This window comes from Myxine glutinosa, chromosome 5 (genome assembly GCF_964187855.1).
Source record: "Myxine glutinosa chromosome 5, kmMyxGlut1.1, whole genome shotgun sequence".
In the NCBI taxonomy this organism is placed as follows: Eukaryota; Metazoa; Chordata; class Myxini; order Myxiniformes; family Myxinidae; genus Myxine; species Myxine glutinosa.
In genome coordinates this window covers 12,508,900-12,534,050 of record NC_136265.1, presented here as the reverse complement: position 1 = coordinate 12,534,050, position 25,151 = coordinate 12,508,900, and the positions used below count along the sequence as shown (strand labels likewise).

Here is a 25,151-nt window from a genome sequence, read left to right as displayed (position 1 = left end):
CAGACCTCCACTCATGCACACCCAGACCTCCACTCATGCACACCCAGACCGTCAATCATGCACACCCAGACCTCCACTCATGCACACCCGACCACCACTCATGCACACCCAGACCTCCACTCATGCACACCCAGACGGTCAATCATGCACACCCAGACCGTCAATCATGCACACCCTGACCGCATTGTGCCCCTGAACTCCCCCTATCATAACCAAAGCGCGAGCAAGCGCTTCCGGTTCAAAACAACGAATGTAATACAAAATTACATCTCCCTTTCCCACAAGAACCTCGACTCTGATTCTGCAACTGGACCAGACGGCATCAGCCGACGGGTCCTAAAATCCTGCTCTGCCGCCCTATCTCACCCGCTCTCTGTTCTTTTCACCCTCTCTTTTGCTCAAGGTCATCTGCCAGCATCTTGGAAATCAGCAAACATTACCGTTTTACACAAAAAAGGTGCAAAAACAGATCCTTGCAACTACAGACCAATCAGCCTGCTCCCAATTATCAGCAAAGTCATGGAATCCATCATTGCTTCGGATATCAAATCCTTCCTCTTCTCCAATGGCTTGATCTCTGATCATCAATTTGGATTCAGACCAGGTCATTCCACTCTGGACATGTTGCTTCTGCTGTCTCAACAATGGATGGAGGTCCTCAATGCCAAACAGGAAATCAGAGCTGTCTCACTTGACATATCACGTGCCTTTGATATGGTCTGGCACCCCGCTCTGCTCACCAAACTCTCCTCCTTTGGTATCCATGGAAATCTCCACTCATGGCTTGTGGACTTCCTCTCTGGTTGTAGGCAACGTGTGGCCCTGAATGGGTTTCTCTCATCTCCTCTTCCTGTTCAGGCTGGAGTTCCCCAAGGTTGTGTTCTGGGCCCTGTGCTATTTCTGGTCTTCATCAATGATCTCCCCGACTCTCTGGAAAATCCTCTCTGTCTCTTTGCTGATGAGGGGAAGCTCTTGGTGAACGTCATCTCGGGATATGCTCCGCAGGTTGGGAGAAGCAATGAAGAGAAGGACAAGTTCTGGTGTGCGATAGAGAAGCTGATGGAAAACGTGAAAGATGAGGAAGTTGTTGTGGTGGGAGGAGACCTGAATGGACATGTGGGAAGGAGTATGGATGGTTTTGAGGGGGTTCATGGGGGTTACGGATATGGTGTGAGAAATGGAGAAGGTGAAAGGATTTTGGAGTTTGCTGATGGAGCTGATTTGTTGATTTGTAATACTCAGTTCCAGAAAGAGGATAATAAGCTTGTTACATACACGTCAGGTGGTTCGACGACAACCGTTGACTACCTGATGGTGCGTAGGCGAGATAGGGGGCACATCCGGGACACAAAGGTGATCCCGGGGGAGGAGGCTGTTTCACAGCACCACTTGGTTGTCTGCGGCATAAGGGTGAAAGGTGCGAGGAGAGTGCGGCGGGTGAAGTACCAACCGAGAATGAAGGTGTGGAGGTTGAAAGAGGTGACAGTAAGGGAGGCATTAAAAGAGAGGCTGAGTAGGGCAGAGGATGATGTGGTTGAGCTTGAAAGTGGTTGGATGTCATTGAAAGCTAGTCTGTTGGGAGCCGTTGGTGAGGTATGTGGATGGACAAAAGGACCACCAAGGCACTCGGAAACATGGTGGTGGGATGATGAAGTTGGAAAGAGGATTGACGAGAAGAGGAAGAAGTTCAAGGAGTGGCAGAAGGCGAAGGGTATGGGAGCAGAAACAGCAGAGCATGAAAGTTATAAGGCAGCCAGGAAGGCTGCAAAGAAAGAGGTAGCAAAGGCGCAGGAGGCATGTAGGAAAATGTTCGGAGAACGCTTGGATTCGGAAGAGGGTCAGAAAACAGTATTCCGGATTGCAAAGCACATAGCGAAAGAGAGGTGTGATGTGATGGGGGTGAGTTGCTTGAAGGATGAAGTGGGACAAATCGTTGTCGACCCAGATGGAATTAAAGGAAGATGGAAAAGATATATGGAAATGCTGTTGAATACAGAGAATAAATGGGATGGCAACATAGAGAGTAACCCAGTTTTAGGACCGGCAGAGAAGATAACTGAGAAGGAAGTTGAGGAAGCGATAAAAGCAATGAAGAGTGGAAAAGCGGGAGGGCCAACGGGAGTTGTGGGAGATATGTTGAAGGCAGCAGGAAGTTGGGGTGTGAAGAGAATGACAGAGATCTGTAATCTGGTGGTGAAAGAAGGCCGCATTCCAGTGGATTGGGAACTGAGTACCCTCGTCCCTCTATACAAGGGGAAAGGTGACCCTCTGGAGTGTGGCTCGTACCGAGCGATAACGTTATTGGAGCATGGAATGAAGGTATTGGAAAGGGTGTTGGAGAGGAGGATAAGGAAGAAAGTGAAGATCGCCGAAATGCAGTTTGGATTTATGCCAGGAAGAGGAACGACAGATGCGCTTTTCATTGTGAGGCAGTTGCAGGAGAAGTCCATGGAGAAGAGGAAGAAGTTGTTTTTTGGGTTTGTTGATCTGGAGAAAGCATTCGATAGGGTTCCACGCAAAGTATTGACATGGGCATTGAGGAAGTTAGGAGTGGAGGAATGATTGATCAGAGTAGTGATGGAATGTACAAAAGAGCGCGCACAGCTGTAAGGACGAAGGACGGGAACAGTGGTGAGTTTGAGGTGAAGGTGGGAGTGCATCAGGGGTCGGTACTAAGTCCACTACTATTTGTAGCTGTGATGGAGGTGCTGGCTCAGAACGTAAAGGAGGGTTTACCGTGGGAGTTGTTGTATGCAGATGATCTGGTGTTGATTGCGGAAAGTATGGATGGACTGAAGGAAAAGATGAACAAGTGGAAGGAATGTATGGAGACAAAAGGTCTGAAGGTGAATATCGGAAAGACGAAGGTGATGGCAAGTGGTAAATCATGTGGTGAGGTGGAAAGAACTGGGAAGTGGCCATGTGCTGTGTGCAGGAAGGGTGTCGGAGTGAACTCCATTCAATGTACAATGTGCGCTGAGTGGGTTCATCAAAAATGTAGTGGTCTGAGAGGGTCATTTACCAGTGTGGCAGCTACATTCAAATGTAAGGTGTGCACAGAGGGAGCTGCAGATGGAGGAAATGTTGAGTTGCATCTTGGAGACGGCGTGAAGCTGGAAGGTGTGAAAACATTTTGCTACCTCGGAGACATGCTGAATGGAGAAGGTGGATCAGACTCGGCAACGGTTGCTCGAGTGAGATGTGCATGGAAGAAGTTTCGGGAACTGAGTGGCGTGCTGATGAGGAGGAGAGTGTCGCTGAAGCTGAAGGGAAAGGTGTATGCAGCATGTGTGAGAAGTGTTTTGATTTATGGGAGCGAGACATGGGTAATGAACGTAGAGCAGCAACGAAGGCTGGAAAGGGTGGAAATGTGAATGGTTCGGTGGATGTGCGGAGTATCGTTGAGAGAGAGGAAGACAAATGATGAATTGCGAAAGATGATGGGAATATTGCCTGTGATTGATGCTGTGAAGAGGAACAGGTTGAGATGGTTTGGTCATGTGTTGAGGAAGGATGAAAGTGACTGGTTGAGAAGAGTGATGGAAATTAATGTAGAAGGAAGTAGAGGATGGGGAAGACCGAGAAAGACTTGGCTAAAGATGGTGGAAGAAGAAATGCGGGCAAGGGGGTTAACAAGGAGAGATGCAGAAAATAGGGCAAAATGGAGAAGATTGTCATGGGGACCGCAAGGCTAACCCCCGCTCTAGCAGGGAAAATGGCCTTAAAATGCATGTTGTTGTTGTTGTTTGCTGATGACTCCACGATCTGCCGCTCCATTCCTCATCCCTCAGATCGGCAGTCTGCAGCCTCCTCACTCTCTGCAGACCTGGACAAAATCACAGACTGGTCAAACAAGTGGAACATGTCTTTCAAGCCTGACAAATCTCACACTCTTACAATGTCTCTCCGAAAGGACCGACTGGAAAACCCTCCCATCTATTTTCGCAACAATCCTCTCCAAGAAGTTCTGTCACTCAAGCTTTTGGGTCTCACTATCTGCCATGATCTTTCTTGGGAAAACCACATTTCCAAGCTGGCCTCCAAAGCCAGTCGCCGACTGGGCATCCTCGGTCGTGCGAAGTCCTTCCTTGGCACACCTGAGCTCCTCACCACATACAAGGCTTTCATCCGCAGCTCAATGGAATACTGTTCCCCCCTCTGGGCTGGTGCTCCTGCCTCACACCTAGCTCGGCTTCACTCTGTTGAAGCCAAAGCTTTCAGAATCATTGGAATCTCCTGCGCTGAAGTTAACTCCAAGGGCCTTTCACTCACTCACCGCAGGCAGGTTGGTGGTCTTTCTGTCTTCTACCGACTCCTTTCCCGCCTTTCTCCCCCCGCTCTCTGTGCTCTGTCCCCCCAATATTCCTTCAGGTCGCACAAGATCTGCCTTCAACCGTCTTATGGTTAAACTGCCAAAATCTAGGCTCTCTGCTCACCTTCACTCTTTCATTCCCCTTTTCTCCCACCTCTGGAACAAACTCCCTCACTCCCTTCAATCCCACTCCTCCCTCCAGGTCTTTAAAACAGCTGTTCACCACCATCTCTTATCTTCCCACCATCCAAAACCTTGATCTTTTCTACTCCCGCTAATTCACCCCAGAGCCCTTGTTTGTTCATATGTTTTATACCTCTCCCACCTCCCCCCAAGCCCTCCCCCTCCCACATTTCTCCCGATGTCCCTGCTCTCAAATGTTGTGTTTGTGTCCTTCCCCCTCTCTCCCCATCTTGTCTGCCGCTCCCCTTGTTTTTTGTGTTTTGTGTGTCGGTTTGACTTTTTGTGTGATTAATGTTCGCTCTTTCACGAGCCTCGATCTTGTATACAAAAAAACAAAAAAACAACAACTTCTGAGATGAATATATTGAAAAATAAGCAAAGTACCAACTTCTAATAAAAATCCAAGATGGCCGCCACCATATATATGTCTGACCTTTTAAGCGAAATATCTTGAAAAATAAGCGAAGTACCAACTTCTAATCTGGTGTGTTGGTGTATCTAGGCATACGGAAGAACGCTGTTTAAAATTGGGTCGCCACGTCAAAATCCAAGATGGACGCCGCCATGTATGTCTGAATCTTGTGAGAAGAATATCTTGAAAGATAAGCGAAGTACCAACTTCTAATTTGGTGTGTGGGTGTATCTCGGCATAAGGAAGACCGCTATTGTAAAGTGGGTCGCCACGTCAAAATCCAGGACGGCCGCCACCATATATATATGTCTGAACCTTGTGAGCGAAATATCTTGAAAAATAAGCGAAGTACCTTCTGGTGTGTGGGTGTATCTAGGCATAAGGAAGAACGCTATTGAAAATTGGGTCGCCACGTCAAAATCCAAGATGGCCGCCTCAATGTTTGTCTGACCCTTGTGAGCGAAATATCATATCATAGCATGTTTTCTGCGTGTTCCACTTTGTCAACTCACATCACTTCCCCGACGGGGGACCTAGGCGGAACGCCTCTCGCTTCTCAAACCGAGGGCCACGTGGTCAGGAGAACCCCGTCCCTTCTGGTTGCCTTGACGTCCCACTGTGAGCGTTCCTCAGGGTGTACGTAAAACTAAGTCTAAGGGTTAAGTTCCTCCTTGCACTCGCAAGGGAAAGGCTGGAGTCAAGCTCTTCCAAATTTCCAAACAATAATGATTGGACGTCTGCACGCACGCATGCACGCACGCACACACGCACGCCCGCATGCACGGACGTAATAACGGACACCACCAGGTGGTGCTACACCATAGACATTTACATAGAAAGAATTGGGGTCTTCCCCCCACCTTGAACCCCATCCCTCACATAGAAACCATAATTGGGGTACCCTTAGGCCCCAGTCACACCGGGCCTGCGACCGAAAAATGTTGGAATCACGGGCAAATCGTAGAAAGAGCACGCGACTGGTCGCAGAGGTCGTGGGTGATCGCCAGAGCAAAATCAGTCGCAGCAAGGTCGATGGTCATGTTCAAAACTTCTGACCTGCGATTCCAAATCGTAAGAGGTCACAGACAGGTCTTACCACCAGTCGCTCATGGACGCACCACCAGTCGTGCATGATCGCGGGTCAAGAAGTCGCACGATTGGTTGTGCTACTGGTCCTGCCACCTGACGATTGGTGGTGCCACTTGTCGTACGACCTCACGATCGGTAGTGCGACCAGTCACGACCTGTCCCGACTGGTTGCACGACCTTACGATTGGTGGTACCACCAGTCTTTACCTCGCCAAGGCTGTGCGTGTTTACCTCAAGCACTACTACAACAACCTCGGCAGTGTCCCATGGCAGGATAACATGATCTAGGAAATGTTGTGTGAATGTTGGAATTTTGATCTTTTTTTTGATATGTATATCATATATTATATGCTATGTGTATGATCTATTTTTGCACATCTATTTGGAATGAACTTGTACAATAAACATGCTATTTCATGGTATACCAAGAGAAAAAGTAATAATTAGTTGTCTTTATTGTGTGTGTATGGTCTGAGTAGTAAATGACTGGTTTATATCACAATGGAAAAAATTATTATTTTAAATACAAATTAAATCAATACATATATACACAAACAAAGTTCTTTGTCAAAGTAAAATCTTTAACACAATAAAGTAATGTGCAGAACTAAGTTGCCAGGCCACAGCTCCCTTCTTGAGAGGCATAGCGAATTATAATTTCAGTTGAAAAGTTCGACGAAGTGTACTCCTTGAGAGGTAGGTGACTACTGATGCTGACGCACGATCGCGAGCCTTTAGATCTGATCGAGCGACCCATCTCACGGCTGGCTGCGACTGGCTGCGATCGATCGTGCGAGTGGTCGCAGGTCGCCATGATTGATCGTACAATCGGTCGCTGATCGCCACCACTAGTCGCACGATTACCGACGATTGATCTTGCGATCGATCTTCTCCAATCGTTGGTGATCGCACGACCACGCGTACCACCAATCACACGATGACATACCACCAGTCTTAAGAGCAATCGCAGGATGCGATCGCAAATGGAGATCGTAGCAAACATTGCCGATTGGTTGTACCTCGGCCAAATTGCCACCAATCGCACGATCCAGAAAACGTACGATCCAGTGTGACTGAGGCCTTAGGCCCCAGTCACACCGGGCCTGTGAGCAGGTTATGACCTAGCTGCGACCGAAAAATGTTGGAATCACGGGCAAATCGTAGAAAGAGCGCGTGACTGGTTGCAGAGGTCGTGGGTGATCGCCAGAGCAAAATCAGTCGCAGCAAGGTCGATGGTCATGTTCAAAACTTCTGACCTGTGATTCCAAATCGTAAGAGGTCGCAGACAGGTCTTGACTGGTCGTACCACTAGTCACGCATGGACGCACCACCAGTCGTGCATGCTCGCGGGTCAAATAGTTGCACGATTGGTTGTGCTACTGGTCCTGCCACCTGACGATTGGTGGTGCCACCTGTCGTATGACCTCACGATCGGTAGTGCGACCAGTCACGACCTGTCCCGACTGGTTGCACGACCTTACGATTGGTGGTACCACCAGTCTTTACCTCGCCAAGGCTGTGCGTGTTTACCTCAAGCACTACTACAACAACCTCGGCAGTGTCCCATGGCAGGATAACATGATCTAGGAAATGTTGTGTGAATGTTGGAATTTTGATATTTTTTTTGATATGTATATCATATATTATATGCTATGTGTATGATCTATTTTTGCACATCTATTTGGAATGAACTTGTACAATAAACATGCTATTTCATGGTATACCAGGAGAAAAAGTAATAATTAGTTGTCTTTATTGTGTGTGTATGGTCTGAGTAGTAAATGACTGGTTTATATCACAATGGAAAAAATTATTATTTTAAATACAAATTAAATCAATACATATATACACAAACAAAGTTCTTTGTCAAAGTAAAATCTTTAACACAATAAAGTAATGTGCAGAACTAAGCTGCCAGGCCACAGCTCCCTTCTTGGGAGGCATAGCGAATTATAGTTTCAGTTGAAAAGTTTGACGAAGTGTACTCCTTGAGAGGTAGGTGACCACTGATGCTGACACACGATCGCGAGCCTTTATATCTGATCAAGCGACCCATCTCACGACAGGCTGCGACTGCTGCGATTTGCTGCGATCAATCTTGCGAGTGGTCGCAGGTCGCCACGATTGATCGTACGATCGGTCGCTGATCGCCACCACGAGTCGCACGATTACCTACGATTGATCTTGCGATCGATCTTCTCCAATCGTTGTTGATCGCACGACCACGCGTACCACCAATCGTACGATGACCTACCACCAGTCTTAAGAGCAATCGCAGTATGCGATCGCAAATGGAGATCATAGCAAACATTGCCGATTGGTCGTACCTCGGCCAAATTGCCACCAATCGCACGATCCAGAAAACGTACGATCCAGGGTGACTGAGGCCCCTAACGAAGGTGTATGACTACATCAAAATCTGTGCTCATTAACAGGTGGAAATCAGGCCTAAAACGCGAAAAAAATTCCTGCCCTAACCTACAGGGGGCAGTGCATCAGCAGCACAGCCATGCCCTCAGCCAAAAACATGACCTGTAACATGCAAAATCATGACCTGTAACCTGTAAAAACATGACCTGTAATATGGAAAAACATGACCTGTAATGCATAAACACATGACATGTATCCTGTAAAATCATGACCTGTAACCTGTAAAAACATGACCTGTAATATGGAAAAACATGACCTGTAATATGGAAAAACATGACCTGTAAAAACATGACCTGTATCCTATAAAAACATGACCTGTATCCTGTAAAAACATGACCTGTAATTTTTTTTTGTTTTTGTTTTTGTTTTTGTATACAAGATCGAGGCTCGTGAAAGAGCGAACATTAATCACACAGAAAGACAAACCGACACATAAAACATATAACATCGGGAGCGGTAGACAAGATGGGGAGAGAGGGGGAAGGACACAAACACAACATTTGAGAGCAGGGACCGAGAGACATGGAGACATCGAGAGATCTGAGAGCGGGCGAGGGCTTTGGGGGGGGGGGGGCATGGGAAGGGGGCGGTGGGAGAGGTATAAAACATATGGACACTGCCAGGACTTCCAGGAAAGAAGTTGGAATTTCAAACAAGGTGGATCTGGGGTGAATTAGCGGGGGTAGAAAAGATCAAGGTTTTGGATGGGGGAAGATAAGAGATGGTGGTGAACAGCTGTTTTAAAGACCTGGAGGGAGGAGTGGGATTGAAGGGAGTGAGGGAGTTTGTTCCAGAGGCGGGAGAAAAGAGGAATGAAAGAGTGAAGGTGAGCAGAGAGCCGAGATTTCGGCAGTTTAACCATCAGAGGGTTGCTGGCAGATCTTGTGCGACCTGTAGGAATATTTGGGGGACAGAGCACAGAGAGAGCTGGGGGTGCAAGGCCGGAGAGGAGTCGGTAGAAGACAGAAAGACCACCTACCTGCCTGCGGTGAGTGAGTGAAAGGCCCTCAGAGATAGCTTCATCGCGGGAGATTCCAATAATTCTGAAAGCTTTGGTTTCAACAGCGTGAAGCCGAGCTGGGTGTGAGGCAGGAGCACCGGCCCATAGGGGAGAACAGTATTCCATTGAGCTGCGGATGAAAGCCTTGTATGTGGTGAGGAGCTCAGGTGTGCCGAGGAAGGACTTCGCACGACGGAGGATGCCCAGTCGGCGACTGGCTTTGGAGGCCAGTGCATAAAAAGCCTTTGGAGCCTTTGGAGGATACTGTTACAGATCGCGGTTAGATGTTATAGACCGAGCGGTGGTGTAAGACCGCGACCTAACAAAACTCACCCGATTCACCCAGACTTTGGCCGTATCGCACCCCAGCTGCTCAATGAGGGAAAAGACGAAAACGACGCAATGCAAAGAGGAAAACGAAGACAAAAAGGTTGGAAATACTACTAAATTTATTTACTATTTACACACAAGCAAAAAGAAAGCAGTGACGTTTATTTACAAGCACATAAGACGCAGGTGACACAGGGAAGTACTAGCTTATCGTTATACAGACTTAATTAACCCCAGGACAGAACAAACAAAGACGACTCACACGGGGAATTGCAGAGTGGATTGGCTGGAAGGCGGTGCGTGGCTGGAGGGGGAGGACGGCACGGAGCTGGCTGGAGCTTGATCCTGCACGGGACGTCGGGCGGGACCTCGACGGCCGCTGATGCCTCCGATCCTGTCGTGTGCGTGGGATCACGGGTCGGATCACGGGTCGGATCACGGTCAGAGCCGACGCGCTGGTGGGGGGTCTGGCGTGACGGGTTCTCTCCTCTCTTCTTTTGTTTGGTCCAACCACTCCGTCTCCAACGCAACCCCTCAACGCAATCACTGAACGCAACCACTGAACGCAACCCCTGACGACCAACTCAGCTCTTTGTGACCCTCCTTGTCTCGGCTCAAAAGTGCATCTCCGTTTCTGCTTCCAAGCTCGACTCTGTAAAAACGCATCTCCTTGGCCACACCCCTGCCTTGGGTTATATAGGCCCCCGCCCCTCAACCTTTGCGACCCTCCCCGATCGCTCTTCCTCCGCCCTCTCTAGCCGAACCCCTGGCTCATGGTTGGTCGAGTGGGGCGGGCTCACTCCTCCCCTCTATGACGAGGTGGAGACACGCCTTTCTTCCCCGACTCGAGCCTCGTGGTCAATGGCGGTTATTGGAGGGGAGGTAATATGGGCAATCGAGGGCTCAGCGGTGACGAGAGGGGATGTAATATGGAAATGGAGGTTTTTGGGATGGGAAGGAAAGGGAATCTATTCTCTTTCACTGGTGCAATGGAGTATGTCAATTAATGGAAGACACAGCCTTACACTAATACACATAATAAGGATATAACTGTCAAAAAAAGATATATCGTGTCCTGCATGTATGTTTTATGGACTAACTACGGAAACGCCCTTTGACCTTTATACAACCACAAACGGAGGGAGGAGGGGTGATATTTTACAACAACATTTTACCACAACAACAAAATAAAAACATTCTCATATCCACAACACTGCACCCTCCTCCCCTTAGGCACGTCCCGGGCCTATTACTTTTACCTTAGTGTGGCACGTAGGTGTAGTTCCCTCTACTTTTAACCTGACCCTGAGTGCGACAGTTTTAAAACATAAATAAATGTGTCCCGCTGCTCCATTGCACCCTGCCTAACAGACTTACGCCCACAGTTAACCGAATTGCGGAATGGTCTTCAAACTATACACTGACGGTGGGAAGCATTATTTACCATTGACGCTACTTTTATTTACAAAACTAACCCAGGACCTGTAATTGTTCTTTCTGGGGGGGAGACAGTCTGCTCTGCATCGACGCACCATGAACGCACCCAATAACGCACCAATACACACCCAAGCACCAATCGGTGCAGTCACCATTGTTCAATGAATGTTCAATAAAAATAAAATCAACAACCCCTAACCCTGCAGGTGGTCTCTTGCTCTTCGGCTCCCTCTGCTGGTTATTATTATTTCTTCCAGTTGTTGTCATTCTTTTGCTTTGCTTACTGGCGGCCTATTTTCAATAAAGTGTGCCCAATGTGTCCTTTTTATTTATTTTATTTATGGCCCACAGGGCCGACTAGTGTGGTTCACCTGGGGGGCATCGGTGCCCTGTGGCCAAGGTCCGCCAGCAAGATTTCGGGCCCTCATGGCCGGTTCCAGCAGAGGGGCCATGCCCCAACCCATGGGGTCCATAAGTGGTGCTCGGCCACAGGCATGTGGTCCATAATGTGGTGCATCGATGCAGACAGCTGGTTCTGGGAATTTCGGGCGCACAATGGCCGACCCACGCACGCTCCCCTCGGCGCCCAACGGCGCACAGGTCATGTGGGAGACAAAAGGGGAAAGACAATTGAGCGAGGGGTAAGGTCACAAGGGTACACATCAATAAGGCAATGCAAGGCGAAATGCGTACGGAGGGCGAAGTGAGAAAGCTCGTCCCTACCGTACGTCACCCCCCTGTCACCTACACTACCCTTGCCCTTACCCCATATGTACAAAAATCTACACATTTACAAATTCGTCACTACTGTCACGTCTTCCCCATATTTCCCCTATACCAAATTCGTCTCCACAATCCCTCTACTTCAAAATTTGCCATCACCAATTCATCATCAATCCTCATAAGGAGGGAGAGATGGAATTACGCACAATGTCACACCCACATCATGATGCGTCTCACAATCCAAACATTTGCATCATAAAAAATAATCAAAACATGGCATGGTGCGGAGTACCTGTCACCTCAGGTGAGTGGATGCAGATGGTGCGAGGAGATCCTTCATCCTAACTATCCTCTAAATGATTTTAACACACTTTACACTACCCGGGGTCTTTCTCCGGCCAAACCATTGGCCCTCTTACACTATGGGTTCTAAAAACCAATTCCCATTGGCCAAACTGTGGTGCTTTTCAATTTGGGGTCTCACTCCCCCGATTCATCTCTCGGTGCCCTCGCACAATTTCTGGGCTGCGACGTGTAACTCTCCCAGCAGGTCTACCCACCTGCACACCCCCACCACTGCAGTTGCCTCCGAGCTTACCTGCTCCTTACCCTAACCTAACTACCTGGGGAAGGCCCTCTGGCGCTCTCCCCACTCGGTGCCCTCTCTGGCACTGGGCTGCCCGATCCACACCCGGGATCCTCAGGCACCCACTCACAACTACCGGCTCCCAGAGCCCACCTGCGGCCTCACCTGGCCGACATCCTCACAGTGGTGGAGTGCCCAACCAACTACACACACTAACAGGCTACACGCCCAGCCATTTCCACAACACTAATGCACCCATCCAAATACCATTCTGTCACCCGCACCACAGATGCCAATATCCAACCACAATTTACCTGTACCCTCTACCTAACACTTACACTACCCGCCCCGGGTATCCGTGATGGGGGTCCACTCTTCCCCCATTCACACCTTCGCACCATCCACTCCACTCCACAATTTCCACCATTCTCACTCCACGACCATCCATTCCAATCCTCCAGACCATTTATTCCATACACCTGTCTTTCATTCACCTGTCGTTGCACACCTGTGCAATCCTACCTGGTGCCACCTGCACCCTCCTCCTCTTCCTGGACCAGTTGGTCAACACAACACACAATCACCACTACTCCCTCATACACTGCTCCACACACCTGTTCAGTTGCACACCTGTGCAATCACACCTGTTCAATTCTCACACACACGGCATCATCTCAGCTAACTACTCCCCTCTGAAACTTGCGCTTCCCAGTCGTCCCTTTAAACTATTGCGCTCCCACGTCATTATAATCCACACTAGTCGACCTGCGTCCCCACTACAGGTATCAGTCACTAACTAAACTTAACGTCACCTTCTAGGGCCCTATCAATATAACCTAACCCACCCGGGCTAGTTTTCACTGCCATATACCCCATAAACTATAGCGCATTTGCCCCCACCTGTGAGGGATGGTGGATTTGCCATCCCACCACATCGGGGGTCTCTCACTATCAATTTGGCACACCAAATTCCAACCAATTCAAAAATTTTCCATTTACTGCCAATTCTACCCACTATTATAAATTTCGTATCAAATCACTACCATCATCGTCCGTCTACTTATTACATCCTCTCGGTGCGCCATGACATCATTAAACTCGGTTTCGCAAAGCCGAGCAATGAATTCGGGTGGTTTGGTCGCCTGCAGGTTGAATCCGTCCGGCTTTCGGTTCAAGGGAGGTGGTTTGGTTGGACCGAGATTCCACGCACCATCTCGGCGCGGCACCTTGCGGTCCCGGGCCCGATGGCTCAATCTCCCCCGGTCGGAACCCCGTCCCCACGAGGGGGCACCGTTCCGCTTCCTCCCACTCGCCCTCGAACCGGACCGGTCGCCTCGCCCGACAAAGCCCGGACTCGACCGTGCGGGGCGGGGCCAAGCCCGAATCGGCAACGACGCTTCGAAGAGAAACGACGCAGCTTCGATCGGCGCCGGGCCTCGCACCCAACCAAGCACCGCTCGCACCGAGTGCTCGCATCGGCTATCCGTCGCTCTAACCACTAAACCGGTTACCATCGATGCTTCACTTGCATGCTTACAAGCATACGCTACCCCTTTCACCCTCACAAAACCTGGCGTTCCAACGCCGTCCGTACATTCCACCAACGCTCTCTCTGTTACACACCACACCTCTTGCGCACACTTCGGTCCACACCTCTCCTCCGTTACGTCCTCCGTAACACTCACCATGGGCGTGCACTCCGCATTGCTCTCACTCCCTGTGTCACACCCCGTACATCCCGACGTGCATTCTCGCTCGCACTCGGTTTCACTCCCACACTTTATAACACACCCACTCGCCGACGCACACTTTTTCCTCCCACGCGTGCCATTTCCACTCACACGGGACCCTTCACCAACGCCCGGATGCTTCCTCGATCCCAACTCCCAAGCGCGCGAAAATTCTTTTGTCGCGAAACATCCTCTTACAAAATCTCCCCGCACAATACACAACAGCACGTCTCACCTTCGGGGTTCTTCTTCCTCCCTGCACCAAAACCTGCAAACTTCCATTCGGGTTAAGCACAGCATCGTGATGTGAGCAGGGACTTTGCACATATTCCATTTCTCCCTGCAATTCCCGGGCTACCTCCGTCATCTCTTCAATTTCAATGCCCACTTCCGCTTTTTCTGTACTCACCTCGACGACCGTTGGCTTTAATAAAATTCCCTCTACCTCATCGGTCGCCGGCTTTTCCAAGCCCCGGGTCGCGATTTCTACCCCCGTCATTGTACCCGTGCTTTCCTCCGCTTCGCTCAACCAGCGCTTTTCGACTCGCGTTACCTCCTCGTGCACCCCTGGGACCCTTTCGCCCAACTTGCGGTCTCTGTCCCTCTGCTCCATTCTCTCCATATCGGCCTTCACTCCGTTCGTTATTTCTTCAATTTGGTTACTCAACCGCTCACTGTGAGCCTCCATTTCCTTACTCAATTTCTCCCCGTCTATTCTCAGCATCTCGGCGAATTGCGCCATGAAGGCTTGCATTTGGACCACCGTTGGTAGTACAAAGGGTGCGGCCGCAGCTGCCCCCTCAACCACGTGCGCGAGGCCGCCATTTTGTGCACCTGATACACCCTCAACCACACCTTCTTTACTCTCCTCCACCATTTTTTTTCTTAAGTCCTGGGTCGATTCTACCCCGTCTATCTCTCCCACCGGCATCCCGTCGCCTTGAACAGCCATGGCGCGATTTCAAAATTCGGGTTTTATAAAACAAAACAAATTTCGGCCGCTCCAAATTTTGACCAAATTTTTTTTTTTTTCCTCTATTCGTTTTTTTTTTTTTTAAATTTGGTCGGGCCTCGAATCCCACTCCCAGACACCAATTGTTACAGATCGCGGTTAGATGTTATAGACCGAGCGGTGGTGTAAGACCGCGACCTAACAAAACTCACCCGATTCACCCAGACTTTGGCCGTATCGCACCCCAGCTGCTCAATGAGGGAAAAGACAAAAACGACGCAATGCAAAGAGGAAAACGAAGACAAAAAGGTTGGAAATACTACTAAATTTATTTACTATTTACACACAAGCAAAAAGAAAGCAGTGACGTTTATTTACAAGCACATAAGACGCAGGTGACACAGGGAAGTACTAGCTTATCGTTATACAGACTTAATTAACCCCAGGACAGAACAAACAAAGACGACTCACACGGGGAATTGCAGAGTGGATTGGCTGGAAGGCGGTGCGTGGCTGGAGGGGGAGGACGGCACGGAGCTGGCTGGAGCTTGATCCTGCACGGGACGTCGGGCGGGACCTCGACGGCCGCTGATGCCTCCGATCCTGTCGTGTGCGTGGGATCACGGGTCGGATCACGGGTCGGATCACGGTCAGAGCCGACGCGCTGGTGGGGGGTCTGGCGTGACGGGTTCTCTCCTCTCTTCTTTTGTTTGGTCCAACCACTCCGTCTCCAACGCAACCCCTCAACGCAATCACTGAACGCAACCACTGAACGCAACCCCTGACGACCAACTCAGCTCTTTGTGACCCTCCTTGTCTCGGCTCAAAAGTGCATCTCCGTTTCTGCTTCCAAGCTCGACTCTGTAAAAACGCATCTCCTTGGCCACACCCCTGCCTTGGGTTATATAGGCCCCCGCCCCTCAACCTTTGCGACCCTCCCCGATCGCTCTTCCTCCGCCCTCTCTAGCCGAACCCCTGGCTCATGGTTGGTCGAGTGGGGCGGGCTCACTCCTCCCCTCTATGACGAGGTGGAGACACGCCTTTCTTCCCCGACTCGAGCCTCGTGGTCAATGGCGGTTATTGGAGGGGAGGTAATATGGGCAATCGAGGGCTCAGCGGTGACGAGAGGGGATGTAATATGGAAATGGAGGTTTTTGGGATGGGAAGGAAAGGGAATCTATTCTCTTTCACTGGTGCAATGGAGTATGTCAATTAATGGAAGACACAGCCTTACACTAATACACATAATAAGGATATAACTGTCAAAAAAAGATATATCGTGTCCTGCATGTATGTTTTATGGACTAACTACGGAAACGCCCTTTGACCTTTATACAACCACAAACGGAGGGAGGAGGGGTGATATTTTACAACAACATTTTACCACAACAACAAAATAAAAACATTCTCATATCCACAACAATACTTTGGAGGATACCACGTCAATACTTTGCGTGGAACCCTCTCGAATGCTTTCTCCAGATCAACAAACCCAAGAAACAAGCCTTTGGAGGCTTTGGAGGCCAATGCATAAAAACATGACCTGTAACCTGTAAAGCATGACATGTAACCTGTAAAACATGACATGTATCCTGTAAAAACATGACCTGTAAAAACATGACCTGTATCCTGCAAAACATGACTTGTAATGCATAAAAACATGACCTGTAACCTGTAAAACATGACATGTATCCTGTAAAAACATGACCTGTAAAGCAGAAAAACATGACCTGTAAAGCATAAAAACATGACCTGTAACCTGTAAAAACATGACATGTAACCTGTAAAACATGACATGTATCCTGTAAAAACATGACCTGTAATCTGTAAAAACATGACATACAACCTGTCAAACATGACATGTATCCTGTAAAAACATGACCAGTAATCCATAAAAACATGACCTGTAGCCTGTAAAAACATGACATGTAATCTGTAAAAACATGACCTGTAATCTGTAAAAACATGACCTGTATCCTATAAAAACATGACCTGTAATGTGTAACAACATGAACTGTAATCTGTAAAAACATGACCTGTAATCTGTAAAAAAAACATGACCTGTAAACTGTAAAACATACCCTGTAACCTGTAAAAGCATGACATTTAATGTGTGAAAACATGACCTGTAATGTGTAAAAACATGACCTGTAATGTGTAAAAACATGACCTGTAATGTGTAAAAGCATGACCTGTAATGTGTAAAAACATGACCTGTAATGTGTAAAAACATGACCTGTAATGTGTAAAAACATGACCTGCAATGTGTATAAACATGACCTGTAATGTGTATAAACATGACCTGTAATGTGTATAAACATGACCTGTAATGTGTATAAACATGACCTGTAATGTGTATAAACATGACCTGTAATGTGTATAAACATGACCTGTAATGTGTATAAACATGACCTGTAATGTATATAAACATGACCTGTAATGTGTATAAACATGACCTGTAATGTGTTAAAACATGACCTATAATGTGTAAAAATATGACCTGTAATGTGTATAAACATGACCTGTAATGTGTATAAACATGACCTGTAATGTGTATAAACATGACCTGTAATGTGTATAAACATGACCTGTAATGTGTATAAACATGACCTGTAATGTGTATAAACATGACCTGTAATGCGTATAAACATGACCTGTAATGTATATAAACATGACCTGTAATGTGTATAAACATGACCTGTAATGTGTATAAACATGACCCGTAATGTGTATAAACATGACCCGTAATGTGTATAAACATGACCCGTAATGTGTATAAACAACAACACAACATGCATTTTAAAGGCCATTTTCCCTGCTAGAGCGGGGGTTAGCCTGGCGGTCCCCGTGACAATCTTCTCCATTTTGCCCGATTTTCTGCATTTCTCCTTGTTAACCCTCTTGCCCGCATTTCTTCTTCCACCATCTTTAGCCAAGTCGTTCTCGGTCTTCCCCGTCCTCTACTTCCTTCTACATTCATTTCCATCACTCTTCTCAACCAGTCACTTTCATCCTTCCTCAACACATGACCAAACCATCTCAACCTGTTCCTTTTCACAGCATCAATCACAGGCTCGATTCCCATCATCTTTCGCAATTCATCATTTGTCTTCCTCTCTCTCAAACGATACTCCGCACATCCACCGAACCATTCGCATTTCCACTCTTTCTAGCCTTCGTTGCTGCTCTACGTTCATTACCCATGTCTCGCTCCTATAAATCGTAACACTTCTCACACATGCAGCATACACCTTCCCTTCAGCTTCAACGACACTCCCCTCCTCATCAGCACGCCACTCAGTTCCCAAAACTTCTTCCATGCACATCTCACTCTTGCAACCGTTGCCGAGTCTGATCCACCTTCTCCATTCAGCATGTCTCCGAGGAAGCAAAATGTTTTCACACCTTCCAGCTTCACGTGGTCTCCAAGATCCAACTCAACATTTCCTCCATCTGCAGCTCCCTCTGTGCACACCTTACATTTGAATGTAGCTGCCACACTGGTAAATGACCCTCTCAGACCACGACATTTTTGATAAACCCACTCAGCGCACATTGTACATTGAATGGAGTTCACTCCGACACCCTTCCTGCACACAGCACAGGGCCACTTCCCAGTCTTTCCACCTCACCTCATGCTTTACCACTTGCCATCACCTTCGTCTTTCCGATATTCACCTTCAGACCTTTTGTCTCCATACATTCCTTCCACTTGTTCATCTTTTCCTTCAGTCCATCCATACTTTCTGCAATCAACACCAGATCATCTGCATACAACAACTCCCACGGTAAACCCTCCTTTACGTTTTGAGCCAGCACCTCTATCACAGCTACAAATAGTAGTGGACTTAGTACCGACCCCTGATGCACTCCCACCTTCACCTCAAACTCACCACTGTTCCCGTCCTTCGTCCTTACAGCTGTGCGCGCTCTTTTGTACATTGCCATCACTACTCTGATCAACCATTCCTCCACTCCTAACTTCCTCAATGCCCATGTCAATACTTTGCGTGGAACCCTCTCGAATGCTTTCTCCAGATCAACAAACCCAAGAAACAACTTCTTCCTCTTCTCCATGTACTTCTCCTGCAACTGCCTCACAATGAAAAGCGCGTCTGTCGTTCCTCTTCCTGGCATAAATCCAAACTGCATTTCGTCGCTCTTCACTTTCTTCCTTATCCTCCTCTCCAACACCCTTTCCAATACCTTCATTCCATGCTCCAATAACTTTATCGCTCGGTACAAGCCACACTCTAGAGGGTCACCTTTCCCCTTGTATAGAGGGACGAGGGTACTCAGTTCCCAATCCACTGGAATGCGGCCTTCTTTCACCACCAGATTACAGATCTCTGTCATTCTCTTCACACCCCAACTTCCTGCTGCCTTCAACATATCTCCCACAACTCCCATCGGCCCTCCTGCTTTTCTTCTCTTCATTGCTTTTATCGCTTCCTCAACTTCCTTCTCAGTTATCTTCTCTGCCGGTCCTAAAACTGGGTTACTCTCTATGTTGCCATCCCATTCATTCTCTGTATTCAACAGCATTTCCATATATCTTTTCCATCTTCCTTTAATTCCATCTGGGTCCACAACGATTTGTCCCACTTCATCCTTCAAGCAACTCACCCCCATCACATCACACCTCTCTTTCGCTATCTGCTTTGCAATCCTGTATACTGCTCTCAGACCCTCTTCCGAATCCAAGCGTTCTCCGAACATTTTCCTACATGCCTCCTGCGCCTTTGCTCCCTCTTTCTTTGCAGCCTTCTTGGCTGCCTTGTAAATTTCATGCTCTGCTGTTTCTGCTCCCGTACCCTTCGCCTTCTGCCATTCCTTGAACTTCTGCCTCTTCTCGTCAATCCTCTTTCCAACTTCATCATCCCACCACCATGTTTCCGAGTGCCTCGGTGGTCCTTTTGTCCATCCACATCCCTCACCAACGGCTCCCAACAGACTCGCTTTCATTGACATCCAACCACTTTCAAGCTCAACCACATCATCCTCTACCCTACTCAGCCTCTCTTTTAATGCCTCCCTTACTATCACCTCTTTCAACCTCCACACCTTCATTCTCGGTTGGTACTTCACCCGCTGAGCTCTCCTTGCACCTTTCACCCTTATGTCGCAGACAACCAAGTGGTGCTGTGAAACAGCCTCTTCCCCCGGGATCACCTTTGTGTCCCGGAGGTGCCCCCTATCTCGCCTACGCACTATCAGGTAGTCAACGATTGTCGTCGACCCACCTGACGTGTATGTAACAAGCTTATTATCCTCTTTCTGGAACTGAGTATTACAAATCAACAAATCGGCTCCATCAGCAAACTCCAAAATCCTTTCACCTTCTCCATTTCTCACACCATATCCGTAACCCACATGAACTCCCTGAAAACCATCCATACTCCTTCCCACATGTCCATTTACGTCTCCTCCTACCACAACAACTTCCTCATCTTTCACATTTTCCATCAGCTTCTCTATTGCACACCAGAACTTGTCCTTCCCTTCATCGCTCCGACCAACCTGCGGAGCATATCCCGAGATGATGTTCACCAAGAGCTTTCCAATCATCATTTTCACCATCATAAAGCTATCACTCACTCTAGTCACACTCACCACACTGTCTACAAACTCCTCAGAAAACAGGACACCAACACCATTCACGCCCTCCAGGCACCCTTGCCACACAAACTTGTATTTCTGTCCCTGCCTACCCTTCACCATTCTCACACCACTTCCCTTCCATCTCGTCTCTTGCATACAACATATGTCCACTTTTCTTCTGACCAATACTTCCACCACTTCTCCTGATCTCCCTGTCATTGTCCCTACATTCCATGTCCCAAACCTCAGAAACCGATCTTCACTTCGGGCTGTACCCTGCCCATTGTAGTTGTAATTGTCATGGTTCTCTTTTTGAGGCAATGTTTTTATGGCCGGATGCCGTTCCTGACGCCAACCCTCTTAGTCGTCTCTTACGACACGCAGGGATACGGTGTACCTATTCTAATCCAGGGTAAACACTGGGAAACGTTTAAAACATGGAAATTCTGGGGGGGAGGGCGGCGTCAGCATCACGGCTGTGGGGGCCCCGTCAGTACGTCATCCGAAAACAGCTCCGGTTGGTGCGGTCAGCATCACGGCTGTGGGGGCCCCGTCAGTACGTCATCCGAAAACAGCTCCGGTTGGTGCGAACCACTCGGTCAATGGCGCGAACCAGGTCCCGACACGCCCTTGCTCGCTTGGCCCCGATGAAGGCCTCGCTGGGTGTTCTCCAAACAGGGGCAAAATCGCCCAAGCCACGCTGGATTTCTGCAGCAGAAGCCTTGCTCGCTCGGCCCTGATGAAGGCCTCGCTGGGTGTTCGGAAATGATTTTGAAGGCGTAACAATGAGGATTGTGAGGGAATAACGCAGATACAAGTTATGAAGGCTCAAAGACATCGCTTCCTCTTGTAATGTGTATAAACAGGACCAGTCATGTGTAAAAACATGACCTGTATCCTGTAAAAACATGACCTGTAATGCATAACAACATGACCTGTAATCTGTAAAAACATGACCGGTAATCTTTACAAATATGACCTGTAACCTGTAAAAACATGACCTGTAAAAATATGACCTGTAATCTTTACAAATATGACCTGTAACCTGTAAAAACATGACCTGTAAAAACATGACCTGTAATGCATAACAACATGACCTGTAATCTGTAAAAACATGACCGGTAATCTTTACAAATATGACCTGTAACCTGTAAAAACATGACCTGTATCCTGTAAAAACATGACCTGTAATGTGTATAAACATGACCTGTAATGTGTATAAACATGACCTGTAACCTGTAAAAACATGACCTGTATCCTGTAAAAACATTACCTGTAATGTGTATAAACATGACCTGTAATGTGTATAAACATGACGTGTAATGTGTATAAACATGACCTGTAATGTGTATAAACATGACCTGTAATGTGTATAAACATGACCTGTAATGTGTAAAAAACATTACCTGTAAACTGTAAAACATGACCTGTAGCCTGTAAAAACATGACCTGTAATGTGTAACAACATGAACTGTAATCTGTAAAAACATGACCTGTAATCTGTAAAAAACATTACCTGTAAACTGTAAAACATGACCTGTAACCTGTAAAAACATGACCTGTAATGTGTATAAACATGACCTGTAATGTGTATAAACATGACCTGTAATGTGTAAAAACATGACCTGTAATATGTAAAAACATGACCTGTAATCTTTGCAAATATGACCTGTAATCTGTAAAAACATGACCTGTAAAAACATGACCTGTATCCTGTAAAAACATGACCTGTAATGCATAACAACATGACCTGTAATGCTTAACAACATGACCTGTAATCTGTAAAAACATGACCTGTAATCTTTACAAATATGACCTGTAACCTGCAGAAACGTCACATGTAATGTGTGAAAACATGACCTGCAATGTGTAAAAACATGACCTGTAATGCATAACAACATGACCTGTATCCTGTAAAAACATGACCTGTAATGCATAACAACATGACCTGTATCCTGTAAAAGCATGACCTGTAATGCATAACAACATGACCTGTAATGCATAACAACATGACCTGTAATGCATAACAACATGACCTGCAATCTGTAAAAACATGACCTGTAATCTTTACAAATATGACCTGTAACCTGTAGAAACGTCACATGTAATGTGTGAAAACATGACCTGTAATGTGTAAAAACATGACCTGTAATGCATAACAACATGACCTGTATCCTGTAAAAACATGACCTGTAATGCATATCAACATGACCTTTATCCTGTAACAACATGACCTGTAATGCATAACATTACCTGTATCCTGTAAAAACATGACCTGTAATGCATAACAACATGACCTGTAAACATGTTTTTACAGGTCGAAAACTCTAAAGGTCAAAGGCCTGAAAAGTCCAAGTATGAAGGTCGAAAGTTCGAGACGTAGTAACCGTGCAATATAATACCTAATTAATAGGCTTGCGGTCCAAAACTTTCGAATTAAAACTTCATAGAAGTACAGTACAGTCCTCACATTCAAACAGTATGTAATTAATAGACGTACTCACATGGGTCAACCGAGGCTTAACCGTGTTTTTTCGGTTTAATCTCCATGTATACTACATGACCAAAAGTATGTGGACACCCGACCATCGAACATCTCATTCCAAAATCATGGGCATTAATATGGAGTTGGTCTTCCCCTTTTGCTGACACAACAGCCTCCACTCTTCCAGGAAGGCTTTCCACTAGATGTTGGAACATTGCTGTGGGGATTTGCTTCCATTCAGCCACAAGAGCATTAGTGAGGTTGGGCACTGATGTTGGGCGATTAGGCCTGGCTCGCAGTTGGCGTTCCAATTCATCCCAAAGATGTTTGATGGGATTCAGGTCAGGGCTCTGTGCAGGCCAGTCAAGTTCTTCCACATCGACCTCAACAAACCATTTCTGTATGGACCTCACTTTGTGCACACGGGCATTGTCATGCTGAAACAGGAAAGGGCCTTCCCCCAAACTGATGCCACAAAGTTGGAAGCACACACACGTCTAGAATGTCATTGTATGCTGTAGCATTAAGATTTCCCTTCACTGGAACTAAGGGGCATAGCCCGATCCATAAAAAACAGCCCCAAACCATTATTCCTCCTCCACCAAATTTTACAGTTGGGACTATGGATTCGAGCAGGTAGTGTTCTCCTGGCATCCGCCAAACCCAGATTCATCCGTCGGACTGCCAGATGGTGAAGCGTGATTCATCACTCCAGAGAACTCGTTTCCACTGCTCCAGAGTCCAATGGCGGCGAGCTTTACACCACTCCAGCCGATGCTTAGCATTGCGCTTGGTGATCTTAGGCTTGTGTGCGGCTGCTCAACCATGGAAACCCATTTCATGAAGCTCCCGACGAACAGTTGTGCTGAATTTGCTTCCAGAGGCAGTTTGGAACTCAGTAGTGAGTGTTGCAACCGAGGACAGACGTTTGTTGCGCCCTTCAGTACTCAGCGGTCCCGTTCTGTGAACTTGTGTGGCCTACCACTTCGCGGCTGAGCTATTGTTGCTCCTAGACGTTTCCAGTTCACAATAATAGCACTTACAGTTGACCGGGGCAGCTCTAGCAGCGCAGAAATTTGACGAACTGACTTGGTGGAAAGGTGGCATCCTATGACAGTGCCACATTGAAAGTCACTGAGCTCTTCAGTACAGCCCATTCTACGGCCAATGTTTGTCTATGGAGATTGCATGGCGGTGTGCTTGATTATATATTATACCTGTCAGCAATGGGTGTGGCTGAAACAGCCGACTCCACTAATTAGAAGGGGTGTCCACATACTTTTGGTCATGTAGTGTATATTAGTCTGGGTACCCGACGCTGCACAGAAAAAAAAACTACGGTGGGGTTCCAGCACATGCATTGAAAACATATGGAGTTATTGCCCTCATGAGGGTGATATTTTCCCAGCGGTGGTTTTGGGACATGTTTGACATTGAAAAACTATGGAGTTATTGGCCTCGTGTTGGTTACCTATTACCTGCGGGTCGGCGGCAGCACTGCCTGACCCCACATCCCAAGATGCGCTTTATAGCGGCCTTTGGTGGCCTTAAAACAGACTTGAAGGCCAAAATGCGGTATCTTAAAACATCACCCAGATTCTGAAGTACTGTACCCACATCCACTCTTTAGGGCCTCTCGGTGCTACAAACCGGGAAAGAGTACGGTAACGCACAAACAGTTAGAATTATTTACAAGATATCGATGAATATCGTTGTAAAATCAGACAATTTGGAATTTATAACTTTTCTGTATTTTCTTGGATTAAATATTTATGAGCGCTCACTTTGTGGAGAAGGTTTGGGGTGTATCGGCAATGCCATAATGATCGTATTTTGAATGTAATTTGGCCAAAGTGACCTACAGTATGCTGTTTTCTGTTT

The 25,151-nt window shown here is 47.4% G+C and overlaps 1 protein-coding gene across 2 annotated transcripts in view; it reads left to right on the top strand.

The window, feature by feature from the left end:
• TMEM220 (transmembrane protein 220) overlaps window positions 1-25,151 on the top strand; it is a 54,988-nt gene that overhangs the window by 5,797 nt on the left and 24,040 nt on the right. The gene's annotated exons all lie outside the window — the stretch shown is intronic.